The sequence below is a fragment of the Anopheles bellator genome, chromosome 2 (genome assembly GCF_943735745.2).
Source record: "Anopheles bellator chromosome 2, idAnoBellAS_SP24_06.2, whole genome shotgun sequence".
NCBI classification, from domain to species: Eukaryota; Metazoa; Arthropoda; class Insecta; order Diptera; family Culicidae; genus Anopheles; species Anopheles bellator.
In genome coordinates, this window is record NC_071286.1 from 2,729,066 (window position 1) to 2,756,485 (window position 27,420).

General features: G+C 49.7%; 1 protein-coding gene across 1 annotated transcript in view; it reads left to right on the forward strand.

Annotated features, from left to right (window-relative positions):
- LOC131211303 (CCR4-NOT transcription complex subunit 6-like) overlaps nt 1-27,420 on the forward strand; it is a 93,671-nt gene that overhangs the window by 60,651 nt on the left and 5,600 nt on the right. The window lies entirely within an intron of this gene.

Genomic DNA, 27,420 nt, shown 5'->3' on the forward strand with positions numbered 1-27,420 from the left:
TGGACGACAAACCGCAGAGCATTCTTCCGCCACTAGGGAGAAAAGGCGGACATTAAACGATTTCGAAGTGTGAGGGTTTCAGTTATATTTTCTTAAAAGAGATAAGTTAGGTAACAGATAAATCAATCTAAATTTTTTTGCAAAATACTCAACAGCTAGACTGTAAATAGTTTAAGCTTGAAGTTAGATAAAGGCTCAGTTGTGTCTTTGCTGTCTTTAGTATTTGTCTTTAAAGACTTTAGTAATGTCTGTAATTGTGTAAACTAACACATTGGTACCATTCGAAAGACGAGTGATAAAAATTTCGAAGAGGAACATCTCATCTCACCAAATAATGCAGTATTTTTTAATCGAATGCAAATCACTAAGAAAATAATCCGATAAAAACAATTTAAAAATACATTAAAATTAAGAAACGAACAAACTGGGCCGGACTGGGCGGTTAGCTTTATTTGCTTCTGAATTCCACCGGTAGGTCGGTCGGGCTCTGACGGAGTGACTGCGGATTGACGGTGCGATTTCATTTTCCGTTCCCCTTCGTTTTTTGATTGGCGGTGTGGCGGACCCACGTTAAGATATCAATAAACATGTACCGAAAATACTTCCTTCCAAGTCCAATTTACTTCCCTGCCCCTTTCTTGAATCAAAACCCAGATGACCTCTTTCGGGGGCCGCGTGGAATCGGAATCACACGTAGACCGACCGACTGAACCGGACCCAACCCCAGAGGACCGAGCGAAGCTCTCTCCCATTTATAATCTCCGGCGGCCGGGAGTTGTTTCAACGTTTTCGGAATGCATTTCCTCCCCCCACCACAAACCCCATTTCCATATGGCCAGACCCCGCGAGACGCGCCGCAAGTCGGCCACGATTTTGATCGATTATTATCGTGTCACAGCCCAAAGAAATCAAACCGAACCGAGGGAAACGAACTGTCATATCACCTCGTGACACATCCGCCAGCTGACTGGCCAGCGGCTGTGCGTGGCTTTCCACTGTCGAGCGAAATAATAGCCCCCAACGTGGATGTGTGCGCGTTGTTATGAATATTGGACGTGTATGCTCCATCCCGTGCGATGGATGAACTAGTTTCCACCGGCGTTTTATCTGGCCCAACGGAGGGAAACTCAACGGGGCATGGGTGAGGATCTCATATACGAACTGCTTGTCACAACAGTCAGGGGGCTCGACCAGGTCCGTCCGGATCCCATGAACTCAAACATTGCCTCAGATAACATGCCCGCTGTAGCCCGGTCTGTGAAGGTCATCCGAGGACCCCACAGCTCAGGGCTCTGGATAGTCAGGTCTAGAGATTGAATGCTGCAGACTGTTCCAGATGCATTCCGCTTGGTGTCCGGTCCCCGAAAATTCCTGGGCTGTGATGGAGAAGCGCATAAAAACAACAGGATAAATAATTACCACCCATTATGGGCGGACGACCCGCTCGGATGACTGACTGACCAACTGACTGGTTGACTGACCGACTGACTGACTGACTGACCAACTGACTGGTTGACTGACCGACTGACTGACTGACTGACTGACTGATGTGTCCCGGCGACTGCTCTGACCCGGCTTCCTTGCTTGCGTAGACGATGGGAAAAGATGGTCAGACTGCGATTGTCCATCGTACCTAACCTACCGCAGCAGAGTTCCGAGGAATGTCGAAGCAGCCAAGAAGCCGGCCCAGTACAAGATCCATTCCGTCAGTTGAGTTGTGGGGTTTGTTTTTGAATTTGATGTAACACATCATGTTTGTCGCTTTCTCATTCGCTTTCATCTTCTCGATTATCTCTCCAAACACTTTAATGTTTCTAAATAAATCTTAGTTATGGATTAGTTTTCCTATTCAATCAATGTTTTTCAATGTCTTGCCACGTAAAGTATCTTTTCGGCATTCATTAGTCTTTACAAAGTGATGGGATGGGGTGTATTTGTTGAGGTGAACACCTGAATCCGAGGATGTAGACGAACGGGACTGCTGTCACCGTTCAAAGCCCAACGTTGATATGCTAAAAAATATTGTCCTTTTACTGTTAAACAGTAAACCGCAAACTGGAAGCGCTTGAAACGAACATTTTTTCAGCTTGTTTTGGATGGAAAAAGTAACACGACATAAAATAGAGTCAACAGAACCGTTACTTTCAAATCCGTAACTAACAATGCTCCAGTTGGTACCTCAAAACAATGGAGAACTCGTGCGCCGTCTTCGGTACCAGGCAACTTCTCCGATCACTGGCGCCAAGACTCAGGCAGCATAAATCAAAACCACCAGAACCGCGAGGACCGGCAAAGCATAACAGTATGAAAGCCTTTTTCTTTTGTTTTAGAAAATCGTCACTCTGTCACGCGGCGGTCGATTGGAATTATTGGTGCTGGCGCCGGCTCTTTGCTCTCGTTCCTCTGCCGATTTACGCTATTCCTCGGTGCACTTTCTTCAGGGGTAAATATGGATCCAAGAAATAGTGGAGCGTTAAACATGATTTTCTGTTTCCCCTTTTTTTTGGCGTCCCGCGTTTCGTGTTCCATTGCCGCTTGTTGCGGTGACCGCCACCGCAATGTTGGTAAATCCGGTGACTTGCGATTTAAGCGATTTCTCCTAACGATTCGTCGAGAGTGGTAAAAGTAAAGCGAACAATAATTGGGTCAGAGCTGCGTGTGACGGTTATGCTCCAACTGAGGCCCCACCGGGCCAAAACGATGACGAGCAGAGCATTTCTTTTCACGCAAATTTCCGAACTAAAAATATATGCGCTGCATTGCATACATTTCGCAGGCGCACCCCGGTGTTAATGATGCCACCCAGCCTCTTGTTTTTTGGGCGCTTAAACCGGTGGCCAACATTAACATACAACCCCAGCCAAGAGGGGTTCATTTACATTCTGTTGCGGTCGATACCAGCATCTGGGGGCCACCGAGCAGACTTGAACCTTCGTCAACCACCCCAATTTACATATCGGCTTCATTACCGGGCAAGGCCGTCAACCGTTTGGCGGTCGGTCGCAAAATTTGATGTGAACGAAATTTTCTTTTCAACCACCTTCAACTGGCCTGTGGTCTGCGTGATGTTTGCGTTACATTGCCTGCTCATTGTTGGTTGGCGTTGTAACCCTTCAGAATCATGCCGACAAGCGTTACGATTCGCCGGCCACCCCGTCGGTGACTTCAATGCTACGGAAAGCTCAAAACCCCGGCCCAACAGTTCCTAGGCGCCGCCCTCTAGGGTCTCTAATTAAACGATTTATATGCTGGCTGCGTGTCGCGCGAGCATCATCGAGCATCGGTTTAAAATGCAAATCCGTGGGCCGCCGTGGAACTCCAGAACACAGTCGCTTCTTGTGGTCCACATTTTTTTTTGATGGTTTTTTAGAATAGCAAAAAGGAGCGCGACGCCGAGGTGTCCCCGTTTCAGCTCGACTGCCCCCCGAACTAAACAAAAACAAAGGAATTATGCAAAACGTCAAAACAGAGCCGGGCCAAATCAATATTTTGTTCCATTTTATTGACCCACCCAATCGTGCCGGCGCCGATACTTCGCAAATCACTGCGTGATCCCCTGGGCGGGGTGGTGGCTGACGTGTCGGTGTATCGTCACGTGAATCACAATCCCGGACTTCCACTAGCGTCTGGGTCCCCCCACTAGCTTCCATTGTCCATTGTGTTCCGCGGTGGCGTTTATGCCTATTTTCCTCCGTGCGCGTAATGTGCTAATTTGTGGCGGGCCGTTTTCGGGTGTTGTCACACTCTAATGAGCCTCTCTGTGGCCGCAAAATGGCCGCACCTGAGCAGAGCCATGCCGCGTCGGGTTTCGGGCGAATTCTTTATGATTCACCCGGCGGCGGCGACGGCGGCGAAGCTCCCGTGCCCTTTTCGCAGGCGGCAGGCATCAAGCCGCCGACACAGGGTGGTTCTTAATTAGCACTATTCGCGACGACCGGGTTTGTTTCCTAATGCTTATCAGCATCGCCCAACGCCATTTCTGGCGCTTCGCAAGGTGTCGCAAATGTGTTTGGCGCAATATTTGTCTCTTCCTGATGGGTAAGGTTGTAAAACAAATCTTTGTGTTCTTGGGGGGGTTTTCCTTACATTACCGTTTAGGGTTGATGTTAATTATTTCACGAACTCAATCCACAATGTGATAGTAGTTTAGTTTGTAGGTTCTAGTTAAGCTTTGAAATTGAAATGATCGCGAAAACCTCTACCAGCCCGACACTAATCAAGGCCCATTTTTTGTTTCTGTTCCATTTCAGGTAAGCGAACTCGTGATGGGATAATTTGTGAGTAAAATTTTGCCATATCTTGATGCTCGGCCACACAAAGAAGGTGCCTCCTTCCGGCCCAAAACCACCGGCATATGATGTCACGCCCCGTCGGCGATTACGGCGGCAGCTTCGGGCGAAGATCGGTGCCGCCTCCGCCAGGTTATGCGCCGTCTCAGAGGCATAGCGGAAATGAAATCGTCATCGTGAGTCGCATTATCATGAACCGGTCGGTCGGTCGGTCGGTCGCGACAAAAATTGGCCGGCCGGCAAGGAGCACGCGAAACGAAACCGCACAGCGCCGTTGTTGTGTAACGCGTGTGGTTGGCTGGTGGTCGTTAAGGCAAATGATTGCCGCCAACGCCGTCGGCACTTTCTTCCGGATTGGCTCTCGATCCACTTTTCGTTCCGGACCCCGGGATCCGGATCTTAATGATGCGGGGACATCATGACGAACCACAATGATCATAATGGCGAGACTTTCTTATTTGTCTAACCTTTTTTGGAAAATTTTTACATCTAAACTACAATGTGAGTCAGTAAAGTTTAATACTCTACATATCGAGCAGGTTAACTGAATGGAGGTCAACGGTAAATCGAGTGTGGCTAGTAGCTGCGCCTGCCATTAAAAGATGATTAACAATAAGCTTAACCATAATTAGGGCAGTGGTGATCGCTTGTGTAAGGAACATATTGTGTTGTGAAATGTTTTTGCTCGATTAAACATTAAGTTGAGGAAAAAGGAATTCATTACATTTGCGTGAATTTTCAAACTTGATTGAAAATGTTTCGACATGTCCGAGATTGGTTAAATATGCACACGTTTTGTTGTGTAATTTGTAACCATTTTAAGGGTCTCAACTGTTTTTAAATCCCAACGAAGTTTCTGGCAATTCGCTACAGATTTGTGTGGCGTTGCGCTGTCCTGGATGGAATACAACACCTCTTGGCCAATTGGCTGGCCGTTTTTGGTAATTCGCAAGCTTCAAACGGTCCAGTTGTTGACAATGGAGATTGGATTGGATAATGGAGACAATGGAGATTTGAATTTAGTGTTTAGCCATACGGAAGCAACTCATAGTGAATGAGTTCTTTCAAGTCCAAACAACTTTTCAACCCAGGGGAACCTTCATTGTTGTTGTTTTGGCCACCGTTTGTGCTGCTTCACCTTCATCATATTGGCAACGAACATAATCTTTAAATACGCTAATTAATTAATTGTTTACGCTTATTAATTCTGTACGATATACCGATCACTACAGCCATCTAACGAGAAAATATCGGATTTATTTGTTCCCAACTTTAATATATTGAATAGCAATCAGGTTGGTGAATGAGAATGAGGTTGATCATAGCATTTTGAACAAACGAAAATTTTAATATAAAATGTGGACCAAATGCTCAGTGATCGTTGACCACCGATCAAGTTAAAGTAGTCAAAGTTGAAGTAGTCAAAATTTAAATTTCTTTCTCTGAAATGCCCTTGTCCAGCTTACTGGAATGAATGGCCCGACGAACAGACTATGCCAGGCTTAAACCGATACCGAGACGATTACCGAACGCGGTGGTTGGTTGGCGCCAATAAAAAAGAACAACGACGACGCCAAATGGAAGCCGCGATCGCCAGAGGAGCGCGAGACATAAAAAAATGGCTCTTTTAAGAGATTCACTTTCACTTGACCTCCTATTCGCACCGCCGTTATTGCAGTTCCTGCCCGCAGTTTGGTCTCTCGACCGCTTCGGAGTGCAAAAAAATGGTCACAACTCAGCAGCCGCCAAGACGAAGAAAATGGGGGATGCCCACGAAGGCGCCAACCACGGACCGGAACGAAGTGCAGTGGCGCGCAGAAGTTAGACGGACGGAAGTGGCCAACGAAGCGATGGATTCGCGGCCTGCCGGAGCCTTATTAATTACGGTAACCAGAATTTCATGGGACCTAATGTTTCCCATTTTTCGCTTGCGCTGCCAACCGGTCAACAACATAACGAACGCGGTTTTATGCTAATATGAGCGCCGGAATCGGTCCAAATCGGCAGCACCGATCCGTTTGCCGATAAGAGTGAAGGCCTCGCCCGCCATCGGATCCGCGTGCCATTTGCAATTTCACGTTTCCCGGTTTGTGCTTCGAATTGGTGGTGGTGATCATCAATCTCTCGTGGGCCGCTGCTGCTGCACACGATCGTCCGTGATCCCCGTGAAAGGAGCACGCGCCTCGCCCGTGTGTGGCGGCGGAATAATTGATGATCACCGGGACACATTTTGACAACTCTTTTATGGCTTTCTACTTTGGGTTTTTTTGGCAAACGCCGGAGATCCGTTGAGCCTCCCCCGACGTCTGTGTCTCCCTTCGGTGAAGCTAATCAATCAACAAAACGGTGAACGCTGCTGCGGCCCAGGGTTGCGTCGTGAATTTTCAATTAGAGGCGCTTTGATCCAGAAATGATTTATCATTTGACTTTTTCGACCCGACCGTGTGGAAGGTTAAACGCTGGAGCCGACCGGCTTTCTCATGGGGCAGACGGATGCTTCTCTTTGGTGTGTGGCCCAAAGATTCCAGTCCAAAATCTGTAAGCGGCACCAAAGGAAGCCACACCAGTAACTATGTTAATTTATTTTTAATTTCCCAAAACTTCACTTCTCGGTCTCTCCCGGGTCATGTGAAGTGTGTAGGGAATGCCGGTTTCGGTGTGTGGAGGGCGTACAGTTAGTCCATTACGAAACTGCGTCACTCCGACGCTGCTTTTCATTTCCGACCCAACCTAACACCGCTGTGGTCCACTAATTTCCTCTAAATGTCTGTAACGTACCCCGGATTCCAGTCCCACTTTAAATATAGGGTGATCCATCAAGTGTTCGGAGTTTTAACTATCGATTACTTGACTTACGTTACTACGTTACTTATTACTTGAAATTGACGAAATGAAACGCTTGCAAAAAATTGGGAAATCCGAAACGGTGGGTCTTCTACTCAAACTGTACGAAATTTGAAAATTTCATTTCTTTGAAGCTCGTTTGTACCTCAGTGGTTAATTTAATATGAAGAATTGTCGTATTTGGGGCTGAGAAAACCTACACGTCGTGCAAGAGAAGCCGATGCACCCAAAACGGGTGAATGTTTGGTGCGGATTTTGGTCTGGCGGCATCCCCATTGGTTCCCCAATTAATAAGGCAATAATTAAGTCCCCGGATGGAACTCGAGACTCTGACGTGAAATTATCCACTCAAACGTTCCATCAGACTTTAGCTAAACAGCTCCAACGACGGCTTCTGGAGCAATGACCGGTACGGTCCTGATGCTCCATTCCCGTAGCGTTCTTGGCTCCGGAATAACTCAAGAACAACACCAACCCATGACTCATACACAAAATGTAAAGTCTAAGCACGGAACTCGTTCCAAGATCGCGATCCGGAGATCCTTGCGCATCCCTGCTGATGAGCTTGATTCCGTAGTCCGTGCACCGTCCGTCCGTTGAATTTATGAACCTTTTTGTCGTCCGACCAAAGATGGGCTCGAAAGTGAAACCTGCCAATTTGCCGCCAGCCAGCTAATCTCTCGAATCTTCCGTATGCCAATGTCACCTCCCAATGACTCTGGAGACGACAAGTTGTCGTGCAAGAATCGTCCATCATCGTTGTCGTCGTCTGTGCGCTTAGGATCGCTCAAAATGAGTGTGATGAGAGCTTACTTTTGTCACAGGGGCCATCACCACGGGGCCCAACTGAGATCATATTCTGAGATGTGTTCTGCCCGTGGCACGCACAGCTTCTTCGCCTTTTGGGTTGCGGCAGCAATTTAAATTCCATGCCCGGCCCGGTGTTGAGCTCTTAAAATGGCAACTGATGGGCAACGACAGTGTAAAGTCGAGAGTGTGTGTCCTTCTTTTCGGTGCCTCGGTGTCAAAGACATCGGGCAAGGATCGGTATCGGCAAGGTAAACTGGCCAACGGCAATAAACACGCCTGAGAAAGATGCGGCCACCGGCCATAAATCACGGCGGCGGCTGCTGTTACTGCTAGAAGGAGCTCTGACGATGGGCAGTGTTTGGGTCAAAGGTTTTTTGTCCCGCTCTGTCACCGCCAGTTGACCGGTGGACGGATTTTCGTTAGAGCTAATTGCGGCACACGACCGTCGTTGACCGCTCCAAAACAAGGATAATCCGTGATCCGCGTGATCTTGCGTCGTTCGCGCGCGGCGAGGAATAAAATCGCATAACTAACGTCTTTGGGGCGTGCCGCCGTTTCATTGAGCATTTTATTAAGATGTTGACATGCATGGCTCGCCTTTAGCCTGCGTCTCACCAGAATAATGCGCGAAACAGGATTTTTTTTCTATTAACGCTTCAAAACAGATGTCCAACAATTGGAGAAAATTTTCGTCCGAAGTTGCTTTTACGTCGGCTCAAATTATTTCAGAAGATTGTCAAGGTTATCACAAGCAGAGGATCTCATGTTAGATGAGAGGATCAAACAGAATGGAAAATCTCGTGTCACAGTTTTTCACAGTTCAATGTTCTCAAATCCAGAAAACTTACGACCCCCAACTTGTTCAACCATTTTGTTTCGACTTCCGTAAAAAAAGTCCGATAAATATTGAAGTCCATATCCGGTCCTAAGTCCATTGAGCGATCCTAAGCGCACAGACGACGACAACGATGATGGACGATTCTTGCACGACAACTTGTCGTCTCCAGAGTCATTGGGAGGTGACATTGGCATACTGTTTAGCGATTGATCTTTTCAGTTACTTTAACTGTTTGTTGCGACATGTGTTGTTTTCTATTGTTTATTGACCTATTTTAATTAAAAATTTTGTTTGTTTTGTTCTTAAATCGTTCCCTAGTCGTTATTGTGCGAACGTTGCTTCACTTCTCAAAGTGTTTTCTCTTTCAATTTCGGTTGGTTTGCAGTCCTAGAGGCGGTCTTTAGCTCTCGTTGCTATTCAAGGGATTTTTTAAACTTTGAAACTCAATTTTAATTTGGTTTTAATTTGGTAAAATTTTGGATGTCGATTCGGAAATATTCTGTTGGTTCCATTGAACATGAATGCAAATACTTGTTACAATTGTCATCTTAGAAGCGAGTCGCATGGGAAACTGCCCTCGTTTAATTTCAAAGTGCACATCCCGCTGTAATATGAAAATTCGGGCTAATAGTACATCTTCCTCTTTATACTTTCTATGTAAAATGGTGGCATCGATGATGTTGTTCATTAATTTTTTATGCTATTCCGAGTACCATTGACTAAATCTCAGCGGAATAATATTGCTCAAAAGAATAGTGATAGTTCGAACCTTCAACTTTGAAATATCTAGAGCCAGTCCTGGTAAATCAAGGGAGTTAAGACATTCTGTTGTATAATTTACTGCTTAATCCTGATTTGCCACAGTATCGATTCACATTCCTTTTTATGTATGTAGATTATTATTGATAGTCTAATTTTTTATCCAAATACCTCTGGAAGCACACAATTCTGGCCGAGATCCGATCGTCGATCGGATATCGCGGGTTACCCTAAAGATCAGTCCCGGATATCTGCCACAGTGAAAACCAACCCTCAACTTATTTTGCCCCGCAGTTCGCGCTCCCGTGCCCTACCGACATTAACTTGGTGGTCCTTGTTTTTTTGTCTTGTCACCCAAAACGCGTTCAAGCGGGCACGGCTTCAATGTTGGACCACCATTTAACGTTCCGCTTGCAAACCCTTGGTCGGTGGCGGTGTCCGGCTTTTCTTAGAATCGCCCAGCCGACCGCCAAAAAGGCCCAACATCCCAATACACAAAACGCCAGACGCGGCCGCCGACGCCGCAAACAAACAAACTCCGATTGTCCACAGAAAGTGTCCAATTTCTTGCGCCTTTCGGGGCCACCATTCTCGAGAGTTATATTTTTTTTTACTGCCGGAACGAAGCAACAATAAGCGGCGGTTCCGCGAGTTGTTTCTTTTTTTCTTTTCAGGGGGACCGTAGTGGATTTATTTTCGTTTTCATCTCGCGCCCCACCTCGCGGAAAGTGACGAACCCCGAAGTGCGGTGAGAACCAACCAGAAAAGACTGAGAGAGTGAAATTGTATCCCCGCCGCACACCCCGGAGGCCGGGGATGGCGATGGCGCGGTGGGCATGAAAAGTAAAAACAAACACCCATTTAAACTACGGCACAATTGAGGTCCCACCACGACTCCCCGCCTTTGCTGGCCGCACGAAAATCACGCGGACGGGCCCGGGAAAATTGGTTCGAATTTTTCCGGCCCCGCAAACAACGGGCGGCTGTTGGTGATCCGAGACGAAAGTAAGCAAATCGTCCGACGGAACGCGGACGGGCGAACGGAAAAAAAAACTCCGATTGACTCCGACGGCAACTGAAGATGGGGGGGTGAAGAAAAGGGGTCATACCGAGGGGTAGCACCGAAGGGGTCTCTATTGGGTTAGCGATCGCGCGCCCGTTGAAGTCGTCTGTTTGGGGCAACCGTTTTGCGAACCAAATTATGTATCTGGGCTGAACCGGGTGGTGGTGGCGGCGCGAGAGGTGGTGTATTGTGGCCATTGTGTTGCCTGCCGGCGGCGGCGGCAGCAGAGCCCGCCGTCTATTGCTTCTCTAATGCACGCAGCGGACGGCGAATCGAAGCCTGGCTGGCGGCGGTCTGGCTAATGAGTCCCGGTTGGTGCCCGGAACCGGCCGGGCGGGCGGTCCATGGGAGGAAGGAAACGTTAACCTCAACGACTTAATTCGACTTCGAGTGGACGGGTGGTGTGGCGTATGTTTCGTGTTTTGGCCGAACAACAATGGCCGGCCGCACGGGTCTCCGGTCTGTGAGGGATTCTCAGGCCACTTTCTGCGTTTCCCGGCCGCGGGCGAGGCGCAGCTGAAGGCACACTTTCGCTCTCCATTAACGAGCCCCGCTCGCTGTTTCGGCTTCTTCCGGAGTCCACGGTCCGCTGTCTTGTTGCGTTCGAGAGGGGCGCTAGGCTAGGTGACATATGATAACAGGAAAAAGTAACAAAGAGCACCTTAAACCGTCCAATCCGGGAATCCCCTGACATCCGTTTATGTCTCTTGTGTCACAACGTTGCTGTTCTTAGTGCAGAGGGGTTTTTAGCATTTAGCTTCATCATCTCTTTTAGTGGATTTATTGATGTATTGGCTTGGTGATTCATGTCGTATGATATAGGTTGGTTTCTTTAAGATATTGTATTATAATTCCGATATTATCTGGGTTATTGGAGAGAACTGTTGGTATATTGTTTCGTATGTTGTGTGCCCGGTGCCCGATGCGTAATCTGGAGAGCATTCTTTTTAATGGATAGAATGGGTCTGATTTAATGGTTAGGAATCCATGGTAGTGTTGTTTGGTTGAGTTTGCTCTTTCGTCAATGCCATTGTTTATGTTCTAAGATTTCCAAATGTATTTGGTCTTTAGTCCAGCAGAGAAGATTCTTTGTGGACAGCGGGCAGACGATTTGATCAGTTTTTTTGTGTCGTGTGCAATTGGCTAGGGAGCTGCCGCGTACGTTGATCGTACTCCTGGTTAAATAGATTCTATCAAGGGTACTATTAAAGGTGAAGATAAAGGGAAAGGTACTGCAATTTGTGTTAGTGGCAAACTTTTGGAAAATACGTCAAATAAGGTGGACGATTTAATGCAAAGACACAGGGTTGCCAGGACCCCAAAGCCGGTGAGTTGTTCTTCCACGGAACAAATAGCTGCTTCTCGATAATCCGATTTGCATTGACATGTTTAATGGGCCATTGTTTCTAAAATGTTTCGGCTCGTTTGAATGTCATGGGCTTTGGAAAAATAATAATTCCTCGTTGGTTGTGAGGCTCTTTAATTTGCTCTTTAAATCGAACGATTAATTTGGGTAATTGAAATAAACTAACAATTTTTTTTTCGATATCATTCGAGAGAATAATATTAAACCAAAACTCGAGCTAAACACTTGCGCGCTCTCCTACAGTGTCCATTAATCAACTCCGTAAACGGTTTCCTTTGCCCCAAACTTGAAGTCGAGTCTTGTTATTGATGAACCGATATTTATTCCGAATGTAATTTTTTCCGTTTACCTTCGAAGAAACATTCCCAAAACCGCATTGCGCGTCGAATTCTTGCGCCAAGAATGAAACAAAAAATGCTCCTCCAAAGAACCGCTTTAAGTACGGCGGGGCAACCATCTCCGTACCTTGGGGCGTAAGTGTCTCTCTCGCTCCTTCGTTTGCGTCAAAGCTATTTGTCCGAATCCGTTCTGTTTCCGCCGTCTCGCAGGCTTATGCATAATTCATCGGACCGGGCTCCTGCTTCGGTGCGAATGTGTTTGCCGATCCGCGGGGACATTCGATCGCCCCACCCGCTGCCGACCCAATAGGGCGGCATCGATCATAAAAGAGAGCGAGAGAGATAGGGCCCTCGAAACCCCCAAAATCTGGGAGCTCTGACCTAACGGCGGGCGGATTGAACTGTCGTTGTCGGCGACGCGATCTTCTGACGAACATTGGGACTCCGTGCAGGGAATTTTGGCTCCTCATGTGCGTGTTTTTATTGCGCCGTTACTTAGTGCCGCTGCTTGTGCTGCTGCTACCCAATAAAAATTTCGGTTCCCTCGGGCCACGATCGATCTTCGTTTGGATCGGCGGTGGCACCAAGAGCACCTTCACGATCCAGGAGCAAAATGTACGCTCCGACAAGCGAACCGGCTCCAAAGGGACTCCAGGACAATCCTCACCGGGCGGGGTGCTCTTCCGGCGTCCACCCCCCCGGTGGCCGGAGCGTGACGGTCGCACGAAACATGAAACCATTTATCGCTGTCAAACTTCGCTCGCAAAGATCGTCCCGATATGCTCCGGACCCTGTGAAGGGTGTCCAGATCTCGGAGCGCGGTTTTGCGCGTGTCCCGAAATCGAGAGGGCTGCCACATTCGCGTTTTGCGTATTTGGGTGTCCGGCCACACTAATTGTAATGATTTATTGTTTCACATCCCGCCTGGCGGGGGTCAGGATACCTATTAAGTGTCCCTTGAGGGTCCCACGGAGAGGGCTCCTAGCGAACTTGACCCCAAGGGGGGCGCTCAGAGGAATGTGTTAATTTGAGACTTTTGGGGGGAGAGGAAAAGATGTTTAGGGCGGCCCCCATCGGCCATGTTCGGGTCCGCATAATTTATGGCAAATTTATTCCCACCTCGGGCACTCTCTCCGGCGGCGGCTAATCGTTCACTAATCACACACGCAACGGATTACTGGAGGTCCGGCGGCGGCGTGCTGACTTGGAGAAAGGTCTATTTTTGCGGACGGAAGTTTCTGGTTGGAGTTTGAAAAATGGGTTCGCTCCATTTCGATGGCAGATGGCCGCCGCCGGCGGTGTGTAATGATCACCCGCGATCGACGATCTTTTGGCACTTTACCATCTATCATACTTTTGACACATACTTCACTGTGTTGGGCGATTAGTGTAGAACTTGCCCTGCTGATTAGCAGTGACCGCAAGGAACCTTCGGACGACCCTTTATCCTGCCGTTCAGCTCGCGGCTCGTCGCGATGTGCTCGTAAAATTTGCATAGCCAATTGATGTTTCCGGCCAGCGATCGGGTCCGTCCAGCGGCGTCCGTCAGTTATCGAGATCGATAGCGGCCGGCCTAATTGTCGTTTCCATTTTGCGGTGCCATTAAGTTTACAACCTCAGATCCCGGGGTTGAGATCTTCGAAACCTGCTCCGTGCGGTCCTTACGAACGGTGCTCCTAAAGGTTGGCTGATGTTAATAAAATACCGTCCTTGCTGCTGTGGCCCCCCGCGGGGGCTTTGCGGCTGATCAATTGCCCTTGGCTCAGAGTTCCAAGGGGGTCGAAGAAGGAAGTTGGCAGACTGCTACCGCGGGCAAGGTTGAATACCGGTATATGATGAGCACCCCCCGGTGCTGTGTGCGGATCGATACACATCGATCGCAGGGAACATGACAAGGAACTGGTTTCCGAACCAATGCATAAGATCCCCAATGCACCATGATAATGGTTGTATAATTTAACCGAAAATCAATCATCCCCGCCGTTTCGGTGCCGCCACACAGAGAGCGAAACCCACGTCCTGGATGGCTGGCTCTCCAATTTGACACTGACTGACTGACCCCGATGGGTCTGGGGGTGCCCACAAAAAAGAGCCCTCGCTGAGTGGGGTTACTCTTCAATGAAAGAAGATCGATTTTCACGCTTTTTATTGGTGATTTATTTGCCGGCCGGCGGATGCCGGGTTTTTTGCCGTCTTCATTAACTTGTTACAATCTCGCGGTGCTTCGTGTTGCGTGAGTCTGCGTCAATGATTGAATGCCTGCAGCGGCGGATGCCCAAACACGAGCCTCAAAACCGCGGTCCCAATCCGTTCTGGACAGGGACCGTCGTCGTGTTCGCATTGTTCACACAATAAACCATAAAAATGGCTCAGGCGTTGGGGATCACCCGTGCGTCCTGTGTGCATGAGGCTTCAATTATCTCCCGTATTGTGACATTGAAATGTTCCAGCAAAAAACCGAAACCGTGAGCCTGCTTACGTTATGGAGGCGGCAGCAGTGACTTGCGGAACACCTCGCACTTGTGTGGTAGATATTGGGATCGCAAAATTATAGTTTTCAAATCGGCGGGCCGAAAACAAGCCGCAGGCGGATCCACTTCAGTCAAAGGAGCGACATCCTCGAGGGCTCTTTATTCTTTTTCGGGTTTTTTTGTGGGACAAAAATAATCCCCTTATGAAGGAGTGCAGGCGCTGTCTTAGGTGAGGATCGTTGAAGTTGAATGCATTTTTAGAGACTCACCTGCCATATATGAACCTTGGTCGATCAACGGTGACAGACGGTGCAGAGACGCACAGTGGGAAACTTGTATGGGATAGGCGGACCTGCGGACATTTTGCAACGAGCCGTGTGAGTCGTGCAGATCCACTGAGAATACAAACAGTTTACACGTTCTCATCTGCTCAGTGTACGGTTTATTCAATAAAATACAAAGTTAAAGCGACCAGCGGGCGCACAGAAAACAACTTTTGCCCACATTGGTGACCCAATAGGATGTGTTAAAGAAGAGTGAATTAAAATGCGCGAAAGCGGCTTGGATTCGATTAATGGGCCAATTGTTGGCAAGGCAATTTAATTTCATCGGCACATCTCACCACACAGACCACAGGTGGTGTCCTTGCCCTTGAAGTCACCTCTCGCGACGATTCCCACGGAACACGCGCGGCGTCACATAATTGCACACATTCCTAACGGTACCGGGCCCGCGGATCGCGCTCGCCCGATGGTGTCGCTTTCAGAACGCTTTCCTCCCGGTTGCTGTGCTGTGGACATCGTGCGCCGACACCGGCTGACCATAGCGACGCGGTCGGATCGGGATCGGGGGCCAGAGATAGGCCACATACGATGCGTGAAAGTTGTTTGTCCTTGCGTTCTTGGCAGGTCGTCCGGGGCGAGACTCGATTTGCGTTGGCCACTGTTGCTGCAGGTGTGTTACGTTTCGCTGCACTTGAATCTGAGTTCCGAGTGTCTTCAAAATGTCACCAACTGCTGGCCCGGATGTAATCAAGGACACCGACACACCGGCGAGAGGTTGCGAAAGGTTAACTGGACGATTGCTCATATTTCCCCGGGCCGGTGTTACATTCTAAGTAACACATTCCAGGCGTCGTTTGCCGTGAGACAAAACACGAGACATGATCTTGATTGCTTTCTGCGTGTGGCCATTCTTAGTTTGAACATCGCTAATATACTTATCGACGGCCGGCCACGGAGGCCACTGTCATGTTCCATGCAATTGTTCAATCCCTGACAGATTGCGCTTTTTCCTAGGCCACCGCTCTGTTGTGGCTTAGTGCGGGTTGTAATATCAATTAAGCGCATCCCTCCGACTCGTTGGCGGAAAAACGTTGGCCAATTCATGAACCGACCACCGACTGGTCATAAAAAGCGACACGACGACGCTCGGGGGCAACAATGTTTGCGCCCGCCCGGTTATCAGGAAATGTTTATCTCTGGATGCCCGCGATCCCGCCACTTTGCCGCCCGACGAGGACCCCTTTTGCGCTGATTTCGATTAAAAGTGTCGTTCGCGAGGCTTACGGTGCCGACACGGCCGTCGACGCCGCCGCCGGAAAGAAAGGATTCTAACGATGCTGGTGGTGGTGGTGGTGGTGACGATGATGATGATGATGAATAACACATCACCTTCGTGGATTCCTTCCGCGAGACCAAAAATGGAAAAGTAAACTACAAACGAAAGATTTCAACGGCCCGATAGCAGCGACGAACCCCCCTCTCGGCTCGACTACGTTTTTCTCTAGGTCCCGGTTCCGAGCGACGACGTTCCTCCTATTCTTAGGGCACCTTCTGTGGGCCCCCCTTCTTCAATAAGGGATCACCAGCGCGCCGACGAAGATTAAGTCTGCGTTCTGCCCCGGCGTACACGCCACATTATTCTACTGCCCGGGGAATTGTGAATTGAGCCGAGCCGATGGCCGAGGGCGCGGTGGTTGTGTGGTGTGCTGTATTGTTGCCCGCGTGCAGATTCGGTCCCACACATTAGCATTCTCCACCGTATGGAAATATTCAGCACAAAACAAAACAATAGGGCAATAAAAGCGAAGCCTTCGTCACCGTGACGGGCGGCGACGGTGACGGGGCGAGTTCATGGCGACGTAAAGCGCCATAAAAATGTCGTCGCATGACACTGCCGCCATAGGAATGAAAAAATAAATCATAACTCGCGCGCGCTTCAAAGCGCACTGAAGCGAATCATTGCGCGACGTACGTTCAATGGACGATCGCGGACAACACGATCACGCAGGCCTTTCCGGACCTCGGCCGATCTTCCGTCATGTAAGTTATGACTCAGCTTGTTACGGCGTTAATCATGGAACGCATTTTTAGATTACATTCTGAAAGCAAATCAATAGCTCAAACAAATGTTAAACTCACTTTTACTTGTGTCCTCACAGCGTTGTTTTCGTGAAACACGGCCACCGTCGCGTAATGTGTCTGGTGGTTGGTCCCCAGCACTCAAAATCTCCCGCGGCCAAGACGACGCACACACCAAGAGCCTTCCTCCAGCGCCGTAATTGACGCTCAATTACCGTAATCGCTGGCAATCAATTCACAACCCTCAACTGCCCAAAATGATCGCATGGAGAAGAAGCAGAAGATATGCGATGCTGCGGGCTCGACTGAGCCCGCATCGACCCGGTACCGTCCCGGCCCGGGGTTTTCTTTACCATGTCGGTAAATGATCAATGCTGACACGACGATTAGTGCCCCGATCGCCTCACAATTGCCGACGCGGCGCGCGTATACATCATTATTCCCAGCCGGGCAAACGAGAGTAAGAACGATCCGCATCGTTCAGTGTGGCAAAGGTGGAAAAAAGCACAGGAACATGAGAAACATGATATTCGCCCTTAGATGTTGTGCAACATCGGGCAGCGGACCGGGTATGTTGGACGTGTACAACAACGGCAAGAAGCTTAACCTTTGTTTTTTTTGTCGAACCGATCGACATTTACTCTCCGATTTGTCATTCGCATCACGTCGCGTCCATCGCGAATTCCCGCCTGTCGGCTCAATCGAGTTCGAGTTCCTGCCTTCGATTGATTGATTTAAGTTCCTCTTTTATGTCGCTCACTCATATCGCAATACTTCGCCCGCTACCCAGCAGGGATAATTCTGAGAACATGTTCCGAAAACCAGATCTGCAAACGCTGTGGTACCCACGAATAATCGGTTGAGAACGGCGAAAGGGTCATCTTAATTTGTAATGACGGTTATCAAGCTAACGCCGGCGAGTGGTTTCTCATCATTAAAGCACCGCATTTTACATGTCCGCAGCGGCCATGAAGTGCAAAACAGAAAAGTGTTATCAATTATTTAAATTTAACGTTTCCTCTTGATGGGTGAAATTGAATTTTAACCACCAACCGGTGCAAGACCGTCATCATCGATCGGCCGTTCGATGGGCGGGTTAATGATTGGTCCGAACCGGAACACCGATCCACAACATGACGTCGTTGACAGGACCGTGTCAGGCAGTCACTGGCGACCGCTGCGAACAGGATTAAGGAGCCCGTGGCCACACCTCAAAATTGTCTAATTTAAAGGCGATCAGAGCCCGTTCAGGATGCTATCGGATCGAGCCCCAGAGCCTGTCAGAGGGATTCTTGGACTGTGCCCTCTCTCACGTGAACACGTTCCGTGGTTACATATCCACCGGACCAGAGGCAGTTCGTTGACCCTGGCAGGCTCGCTGGCTGACCGGCTGCGGGCTGCTTTTTAGCGTCTTTGCGGTACGAGACGCGTTTTGGGTGGACCACGGGGCGGCAAAAGAACTAAAGCCCGACCTGAAAGGCATTAAACTAATCCTACAAGCTTTAAATTAATTACTAAAATGGCAACGTGGTGGCAGTGCGACGATAAACACACAGACACACGCGGGAACGCGCACTTGCCAGTCGGTCCCCAGGAACTGGCTGCCGCCAGGCATACTGTGGCCAAGAACTGGAGACTGAAGTGGAGATAGGAAGCTATGCTGAAGAGCCCCGGGGTAACTATCATCAGGCAGGCCCATTATCGCACACTCTGATGGTACGGTCGATTGGACGGAGGCCACCGATCGCGCAGAGTAACCGTCCCTCAACTGCCATGGGCTGCGTGCGAATCTTGGCGCCACACGGTCACTCGAGGATTCGACTTGTCACTCCTAGAAGTATTATAGAATTATGAAAACGATTATTTAAATTTTCCAACGATCCTCGGTAACTCATTTCTCTCCGGATTTTATTTTCCCGCACGATTATGAAATGATACACCGCGAAGATGATGTGTCTCGATCGCGGAACTTGATATTTATTTTCGCGGCACGAAGCATTACAGACGGTGTCAACAGAATCTGGGCACAAATTCACGTTTCCCTGTGGCCGACGGTGGTGGTCCCTGTTCGAGGGGGGGGCGCTAGAACACGATCATGGAACGAGATGTGAACCGGTCCTTCTCCTTTTCTAATGGCTTCGTTCGTGTTTTGCGTTGCGTTCTTTTCGTACCTTTAATTTTACTTACTTTCGTCAGCACCGAATTTCGTCCCTAAGTCGAACCGCTCTGACGATCGTAAAGATTCGGTCCCGAAGTAAGTAGTCTCGGTTGGTTGCGAACCCCTCGTTGGTGGAAAGATTTATTGAGATCAGCAACGATTGTACACAATCTAACGAGGAAAGGGAATCGGCATCGCTGATGGCGTCTTAAAGATGCGCGATCGTGTTAAGCTGTAACCAAGCCGTTCGGTGTCACAACAGTCGGCACTTCACGCCCAGCCGAGCTCTATTAATGGGCCGCCAGATATCAGCACACCGCCAGGCACCTAATTGGGTGTTGAATTTTCAACCCCGGAGCGTCACCTGGAAAACTGTAGCCCAACTGGTTAGAGGCGCAGTTCTCGTTAATGATGCTAACGGCTTATGCTAATAATGCTACTCTCAGCGCATTAGCATGTCATCCGTTTGATAGGCCACCAGCGAGTGCTAATTCTGCTGGCGATTGAAAATTAATTCCATAACTCCTCCAGTCAGCCTGTGGCTGGCTGTGAGAAAAACAGAACCACCAATCAGTCACATCGGTTCGAACCCGCCTTGTGTCGATTGACACGCTCGCTCTGACTAATACTCGTGTCGTGCCCGCCTTGCACTACTCTGTCCCCTGTGGGACCCGGGGCCTGGGCTCAGTGGAATTCAGCCCCCGGCGTTCCTCGAATTCCGTCGCGACGACGTTGCTACTTTTAAATCAAACCGAGCCGAGTAAACACAATTTATTGCCCAACGGACCGAGCGAACCGCAGGAAGGCTGGCGCACGCGCACACAGCACTTGCCGTCTAATATGTGCCATAAAGCAATCGCGGGGGTCGTACGCGACTCGCGACCACAAATTGCTTATCCACCGATCGCGGGTATCACGATATCATCGCGCGTCAGAACCTCCGAGTCCCGGGGTTCCCGAGGGGAAGCTCGAGCCTCGGGGAAGTGTTAAATTAAATATTAACCCCGAAAGGTTGCGCAACACACTCTCGAACCTGAGCTCTTCCGCTTAAATTGATCCGTTGGCCCGCGCTCTCGGTTCATCACGAACGCGAGCCCGCATCATTTGATCTGTTCTGGAGCCTTTTTTTAATAACTTCAGCCACAGCAGTGCATTGTAGATTGATGGGCGAGTAAATCCGATTAAACACGGAGTTTTTGAACTGAGTTTTAAAAATTCTGGTCGCTCACTTTGTATTTGACTTTCGCAATTCATCTTCCCGCAAGGAGTTGAAGGCGAAACGGCTCCGAGAAGCAAAAAACCCCCGAGTGGCAATGCAGCTGGCTGCAAGTTCCCGTTCAGAATGAATGTGTGTTTGTGCGCAAAAGGCACAAATTAATTGCATGAAAAAGTAAATCCACAACTTGCCGACCTCCTAGTGCCTGGTGCTGCTGCTGCTGCTGCTGGTTGGTGGTAATTGCCGCACTGCACTGGGGCACCCAGCCGGAGCAATTAAACCTAACCAACGCCGTAGGCTACCGAATCGTGCAAAGCCATAGGTCGTCCAGTTCGGCAGCCACGACGCGCAGTCGCCCCTGAAGCTGCACAAATCGAAACCAAGAAACGACGGAGATCCAATCGACGATCGCGATCGTTAGATATCGTTTGTGGTGGACGGCGGCGATCACCGTTGCTTATTAGCGCCACCGGAGGGTTACTACGAGGAACCGTTTATGGTGGTGACCAGCGCACTGGAAGACGCTTCGAGCGAGAACCGAACCGATCGGTCGTTCTGTTTCTAATGATGCCGGTGGGTCCGGGGACATAATTCACGAATCTGGACGATAAAGTTGCGACTGCGGTGTTCTGGTGATTGGAGCAGGATTTTATGAACCACCCTGCTTGCTGACCTTCGCTGCGCTTGGCGGACACACGGCACCTGTAGACGTTCGAACATTTCAACTTGCCGATCCGTGACCGGAGATTGACTCGGTTTCGATGGGGTCGGAATGTTGTTAAATTAAATTTTGCACCAGAGAGCCAGGGTGTGCCGAATGCGGCCAGACAGACGTCAGATTGCCTCATACTGATAAGGAGTGGCAGAAATCTCACCGTCGCACCGTTTACAGAGTTCATTTCCAATTCTTGGTCCTTACTGGACTCCCATGTGTGGCGTATCCGAAAAGGTCCAAATTTTCCCAGAGACTGGTCCAACATCTAGCCGGTCGACAATATCTTCATCAGAAGTGACAGTCGTTCCGTCTCTCCGTGGGAGTGTTGTGTCAGGTTGTGTCCCCAGGCTGAGAATGGGCTTCGCGGGTCACTTCGCAAGTGGATCCCGCCCCGTTCCGCACCTCCAGCGAGGAAGCCAGAGAGCATATATGCTGCGATCCGGCTGCACTGCTGAATGAAGTTGTGCCCGTTGCGCCCGATGTCCGATGATTAGCGTCGCGACATTTGAGCTCAGCCGTAGGTGAGAGAAAGGTGAGACCAAGTGCAGGGCCACGGCGTGGAGTGGCAGCATAAAACAAAAATATGCAAACATCATAATTTTCACCCAGGGTACCTCTGGTGGGGGCCCGTGTTTGGCACACATCATTCAACCGGCGGCCAGCTTAGCATACACTCTCCACACTCCTTCGGAAGGGCGATCGTCTGAACCCCTGACACCGGGGTGTGCATTTGCATTTCGCGTCGGTTGGCCCTTGTTTTAGTTTCGTTTAGATCGTATGTGTGTAGCCGTCGTGTTTTCTTTTCCCCGTTGGCGACGCAGGCGATCAAGCTCCTTTCATAAGGCGATCGCGAAAAGTGCCAGCCGAGCACTTTGTTCGGGGTGTCTTCATGCGGAGCGTTTGCATTAGATCTTTATTTAAATCTCCATGGTAACGGGCCAACAACGACGCCTTCTTGTCGTTCCTCTCCGGAGATGTGGCGGTTATGAAGTCGGACGAAGTCGCGCGAAGGAAACGGCGAAAGCCGCGAGTGGTGGTGACACACCACCAACCAACAATCGCCACGTTGAAATCTATCTGCTCCGGGGAGCTAAAAATAAGACGGAAAAAAACATTAGAGCAGAGCGCAAGTCGAGCCAACCAATCAAAAGGTCTCCAGCCCCAGAGCTGTGTGGCGCATAATACAGTGCGATAGATAAAATAAATAAATAATGGCAAGCGATTTAGCACTATTTTCGCTGGCCCAATTTCGGGCGCGCCGTGAAAATCGTGGCCGGGCAGTGCCAATTGGCAGTGCAAAGCTGGTGAGATTTTCCCAAACAGATTTCACTCTCGCGGCGTGCGGAAGGAAAAGTTGCATCTCTCTCTCTCTGTCTCGCCATTCACCAATCTCGGATTGGCTATTGGAATGGGTTCGAGAAGAATTTCTATTCCTTGGCATGGCATCATTTTTCGGACCATTTGAGCGGACCTGACACAGTTCTGTGCCGAAGTTATTCTTTCTTCGGCACGCCAGTTAAAATATGCATGGGCCACAGCACACCGAACCCTTTGCTTCCTCGAGTTTGAGTGCGTCGTAAAATCGCTAACAGCCCGTGGTGGGTGGGTGGGCACCAATTACTATCTGACACCATCAACGTCATCATCCCACACAGCGTATCCCCCCCCCCCCGAGATCGGGAAAGGATGTAAAAATGATGGGTCCTCTCTCGATCTCCCCCTCTGGAGGGTGGGGCCATCGGAAAAGTGGAACAGCAGAGTAGAGCCCTGTTACGTTGGGATGCCGATCAGCTAGTGAAAAGGCCAACTTTGGAAACACTCCTTTTAACGTCGTCATAAAACTCAAACTATACTTCCTGGAAGGTTACTATCGGGGAGCCGATCAAATGTCGTGCCCAGTCCGCTATGCCATTTTGTGCCATTTTGGGTTTGTTGCTCAATCGTTTTGTTTGTTTTGATGAAAAGTCACTGCAAGTGGGTGAATCATCCCAATAATTTATGTCTATGTTTTGGGCACTTGATAGGATTTTTTTTCACAATGTTAATCAACAATAATTAATTTGTTTCAGGTTTTAACATTTACATGTGTTTTTGACAGTTGACAGTATTTTGAGGCACGCTCGCAGACCCCACGTTGACATTGGGGCACCTCCACAGACTAGTTTATGATGGTAATAATTAATTGATTTCCTAAACCCGCACTTGATGGAAATTGACATACCGTAACGAATTGGCCAACATTTTTTCACAAACGCTTCAGCCAGGAATCTGGACTTTCTGAAAAGCCCAAATCGCCTTCCGAATATGTGATGGGGCCCGACGTTCGTACCGCGCGAATTTTATTTATTTATGAACGCCTTAATTTATGTATAATTCTACGATGTATCCTAATAAAACGAATGCGCTGATTCCAATACGTCAATTGCTTCCGCTTCAATGCGGACGACGTGCCAACAAAGCATGCTTGGATCGACAATTTGTTGATGAGAAACTGACGAGAATGAGATTAGAAATGTAGTCACCATGAGCAAAGGCCAACCTCACGTCACAAAATAACAGTTTCGCTCGGCATGGCGGTTAACATTTAACATTTAACACATTTTGAACCACTTTTAGCTTCATTCACTGAACCTAACATCACTCATAAGGGGAATACAAAACATGAAGGAATAACTTGTTTAACATGAACAGCGAGTGGGCTAAATGCTCGCTAAACGGGCACATTTTGGAGGCAAATGTGCTGCGCATCGGAGTCAATCGGGTTCACCACCTGCCAGCCGCAGAGCGCGTGTGTGGCGCACTCTAATAGAAATGCCAAAGTGGAATAAATTGAAACAGAAACTGCCAGTTACCAGGGAGAGTGCAGTGGCAGTAAAGTATGGCGTGGTCCCTAGGCCGTTGCACCGCGCGGTCAGTCCCACACACTTGTCGTGGCTGGCAGGCGGCGGCCAACAGGACACCAGCCCCACCAGTATTATGGCGACCGGGACCTCTCGGCTCGGTTGAAATGCATAAATTCTTAAAGCTCAAGTCATTGCTGTCACCGACGCGCGGTGCGCCCTCCAGAGAGGGGATGAAGGAACGTGGGTACCACCCAGGATTGCCGTGCGTTGGCCGTGCGGGCCGCGCCTTCATTAGGTTCTCGTGCCCCTAATGGTGTGAGCGAGAGAGGCCCCCGGGACACGCGTGAGGCGATGACGAGGACAGGCCGGTGCGGTGATTTATTGTATGCTCTCCGTAAATGAAGCGATTAACTGCTGGCGATAAAATGGCCGGCGCACTCTTCTCTGACCATCACTGGTTATCACTTCCCACGGGGTTTTTTGCCAAGCCCGAGAAATGGTAATCGCCATGCAAAATGTCCCGATTCCAAAATATTGTCCCCACCGAATCCGTTGTTTTGATATTGTGGGGCAGCTCGTCTCAAACATTGCCGATCGCGGGCGTGTTCCGGAAATGTCCGACTCAAGGGCTACCGTTTAGTTGGTCGGAGCAAGGGAGGGCAGGTCGTGTTACTCCATGTCTCGGGCCACTCCTTCATTGGGTCTGTTTTTTGCAACAACTACAGGGTCATCCTGCCATTTAAGAAAATGAATCTTTTTGCAACAGAAAAACATAGATTATTAGATTATTGTTAGACAATTATTAGAAATTATAGAGCCAGTTGATAACAATTTGTTCAACTCAACTTTTGTCTTGTGATTTGAAAAATAACATTCGCCAAGTTAATATCTTATCAGAATCGACTGTTGCCATACGATCCCGAGGCGGCCATCTAATCGATTTGTGCTTCACGCATAATGACAATGTACAAGTTTTATTTGCAAATGGATGACCCTGTACAAGAGGGTCACCGGGATGGAGATTCGAGAAGCAGCGAATCCCTTCCCGGGACCCGGGTGCAATCGGAGAATTCATTCACCACAAAACATGTTTGTTCAGTCACACCTCGTTCTGTTGTTGTTGCTGGGACCGACAGACAGCCCCACAGAGGGCCTGCTTTGGGTGGCTCTATCTGTCTACCCTCTGCTCCATCGCAGCGCCTACTCAGCACTCTAGTTGACGGGCGAGCAGGGAGAGGCCCTCTGGAGCTTTTTATCCGATTCCGGCTCTCGCGGAGCACGCTTCTTCGTGGTGGAGCTTCAACTTAATTACCAGCATGCTTTGCCAGCGTGATGCTAATCCTCTTCTTGCAACGGCCCCATCCCCCGGGAGTTGTCCGCCCTGGATGATGTGCACTCTGGCCAGCCAATTAAAGCCGGGCTACTCTACAATATCATCGTTGGTATCCTCGTCGAGCGGTGGCGCAGGTAGCCGCACTTTGGCTGGGGTGACAGTTGTACGATGGCCTCTACGTAAACAAGCTCCAACAAGTAGCAGGCAGCACTCGGGCGAGGCACTCCCCGATGACAGACACACAGCATCGCGCGGCTCCCGAGCGGCCAAACACATCCACTACAAACTTGTCAAGACGCAACGAGCCTACAGTAGGTTGCAGTGGCGATTCCAGCGACAAATGACATCGACTTGCGCTGCGCTGCGCTTCGCTGTCTTCCGGTTGCCCCGGTGTCGGTGCTCCACGCGCTTTCGCCCTTTTGGCCCTTCCGGTCCCCGCCAATCGCTGGGGCTTTCCCCGTTCCCTGAGCGTGATTCGCGCATTATCCGCGCGCGCACAGCGAGAGCCCTCGTCCCGGTCGCTGGTGCCCCATTTCTTCTTCCGTGCCATTGCCATTTCCGCTCCATCGCGTGCGCTCTTTCTCTCTCTCTCTCTCCCCTCACCCATCCGGGGCAGGTTATCACCCCAAAACGGTGTAACGGAGCGGTGCAACCGCAGCCAGCCTGCCGTTATCTGAACGGAGCCATCTTTGGGTTGATTTATTGGCCGGAGAGTTATTAGTGCGACCCAGTTCTACAGGTACACCTCGCGCAGAAGAAACACTGTAGCCTGTGTGAGCGCTCTCGGGGGGTCACTACATCCCCGAGTGAGCCGCGGGTTTGGCGCGGCTAATTGCTTGACCTTACGTTTGATTCTTCGGCCCGCGGCGGCACACCCACCGGGGCCGGATTTGCTCCTACCGCTACTAATCCGGCTCACGACGAAGACGACGGACGCAAGGAGTCGTTTCGCTTTTTCTCGCGTTTGGAAAGAATGCTCCCCCATTCTGCTCGGGTCTGCTGCTGCTGCCCCGGCCCCGGTGGTCTCCCGCGATCCGAGACAATGTTTATTTTTTTTATGTGACCCTTTCGGTAGCATAAATTATACGCGGCTCGGTGAGGGTTTTGCTGAGCCGAGCCGAGATTGCGACGATGATTTATGGGCCGATAAGTGGCCGATGTTGCGAGATAAAACGGAGGTTTGCCGTAAAATTATGTAAATAAGATCCCAACGCAAGAACGAACGGGCGGCCCGGGGGCAGCCAGCTAGGCAGGCAGGCAGGTTGTGACACATCGTTGCCTTAGAAGATGCGGCCACACAGATTCCGCGCTTCTTCGTGTGGCTGGCACTTCCTAATGGGCCTGGTTCCCGGTAAGGGCACGGGGGTCCTGTTACTGTATTTGCTCAGAATATTTGTAGGCAAAAAAGGAGCCATCGTCTCGCTTGGGCTAGGCGCGCTATTAATTGCTAGAAACGTTCCTCTATTCCACGTGCAAAACTATCCAACCCTGGCCGGAACTATAAATTACGTGTCGGGTTGTCGCGCACAGCCTTCCAATGCCCATCGATCATCTTGCTCGGGGAAGGTATCGCCGGAACCTTTCAATCGCCAGGGTGAACCGGGTGAAAAGTGTGTTACTGGAGCCGATCGTGGGCCGATCCTTGTAGTCACGCTATGGTCGCGCCACGGATGATGGGGTCACGTGACACATTGTTTGCTTTGTGGAGAAGACAACGAGCTGCGGCCTTATTAGAGTGGGTTGTGGGCAGGACCTTAGCCGGCTGGCGCACGGCTGGCAAGCGGGCGTCATGTACGCCAACAACGGCACGCGTGGCGGCCTACGCGCGCTCCTGCTGCGGACTTTTACGTGCCGAATGTGGTTCTTTCTCTCGTTGAAACTCTCTCTCTCTCTTTGATGTATTACTTTTTACAATTTATTCTCCTTACGAAGGTGCGTGATGGTGTGCCAAGGTGTCGGCGGCCAGCTAGGCCTCACTAACGAGGTTGAATGGTCCGAGCCACACCCGAGGTTA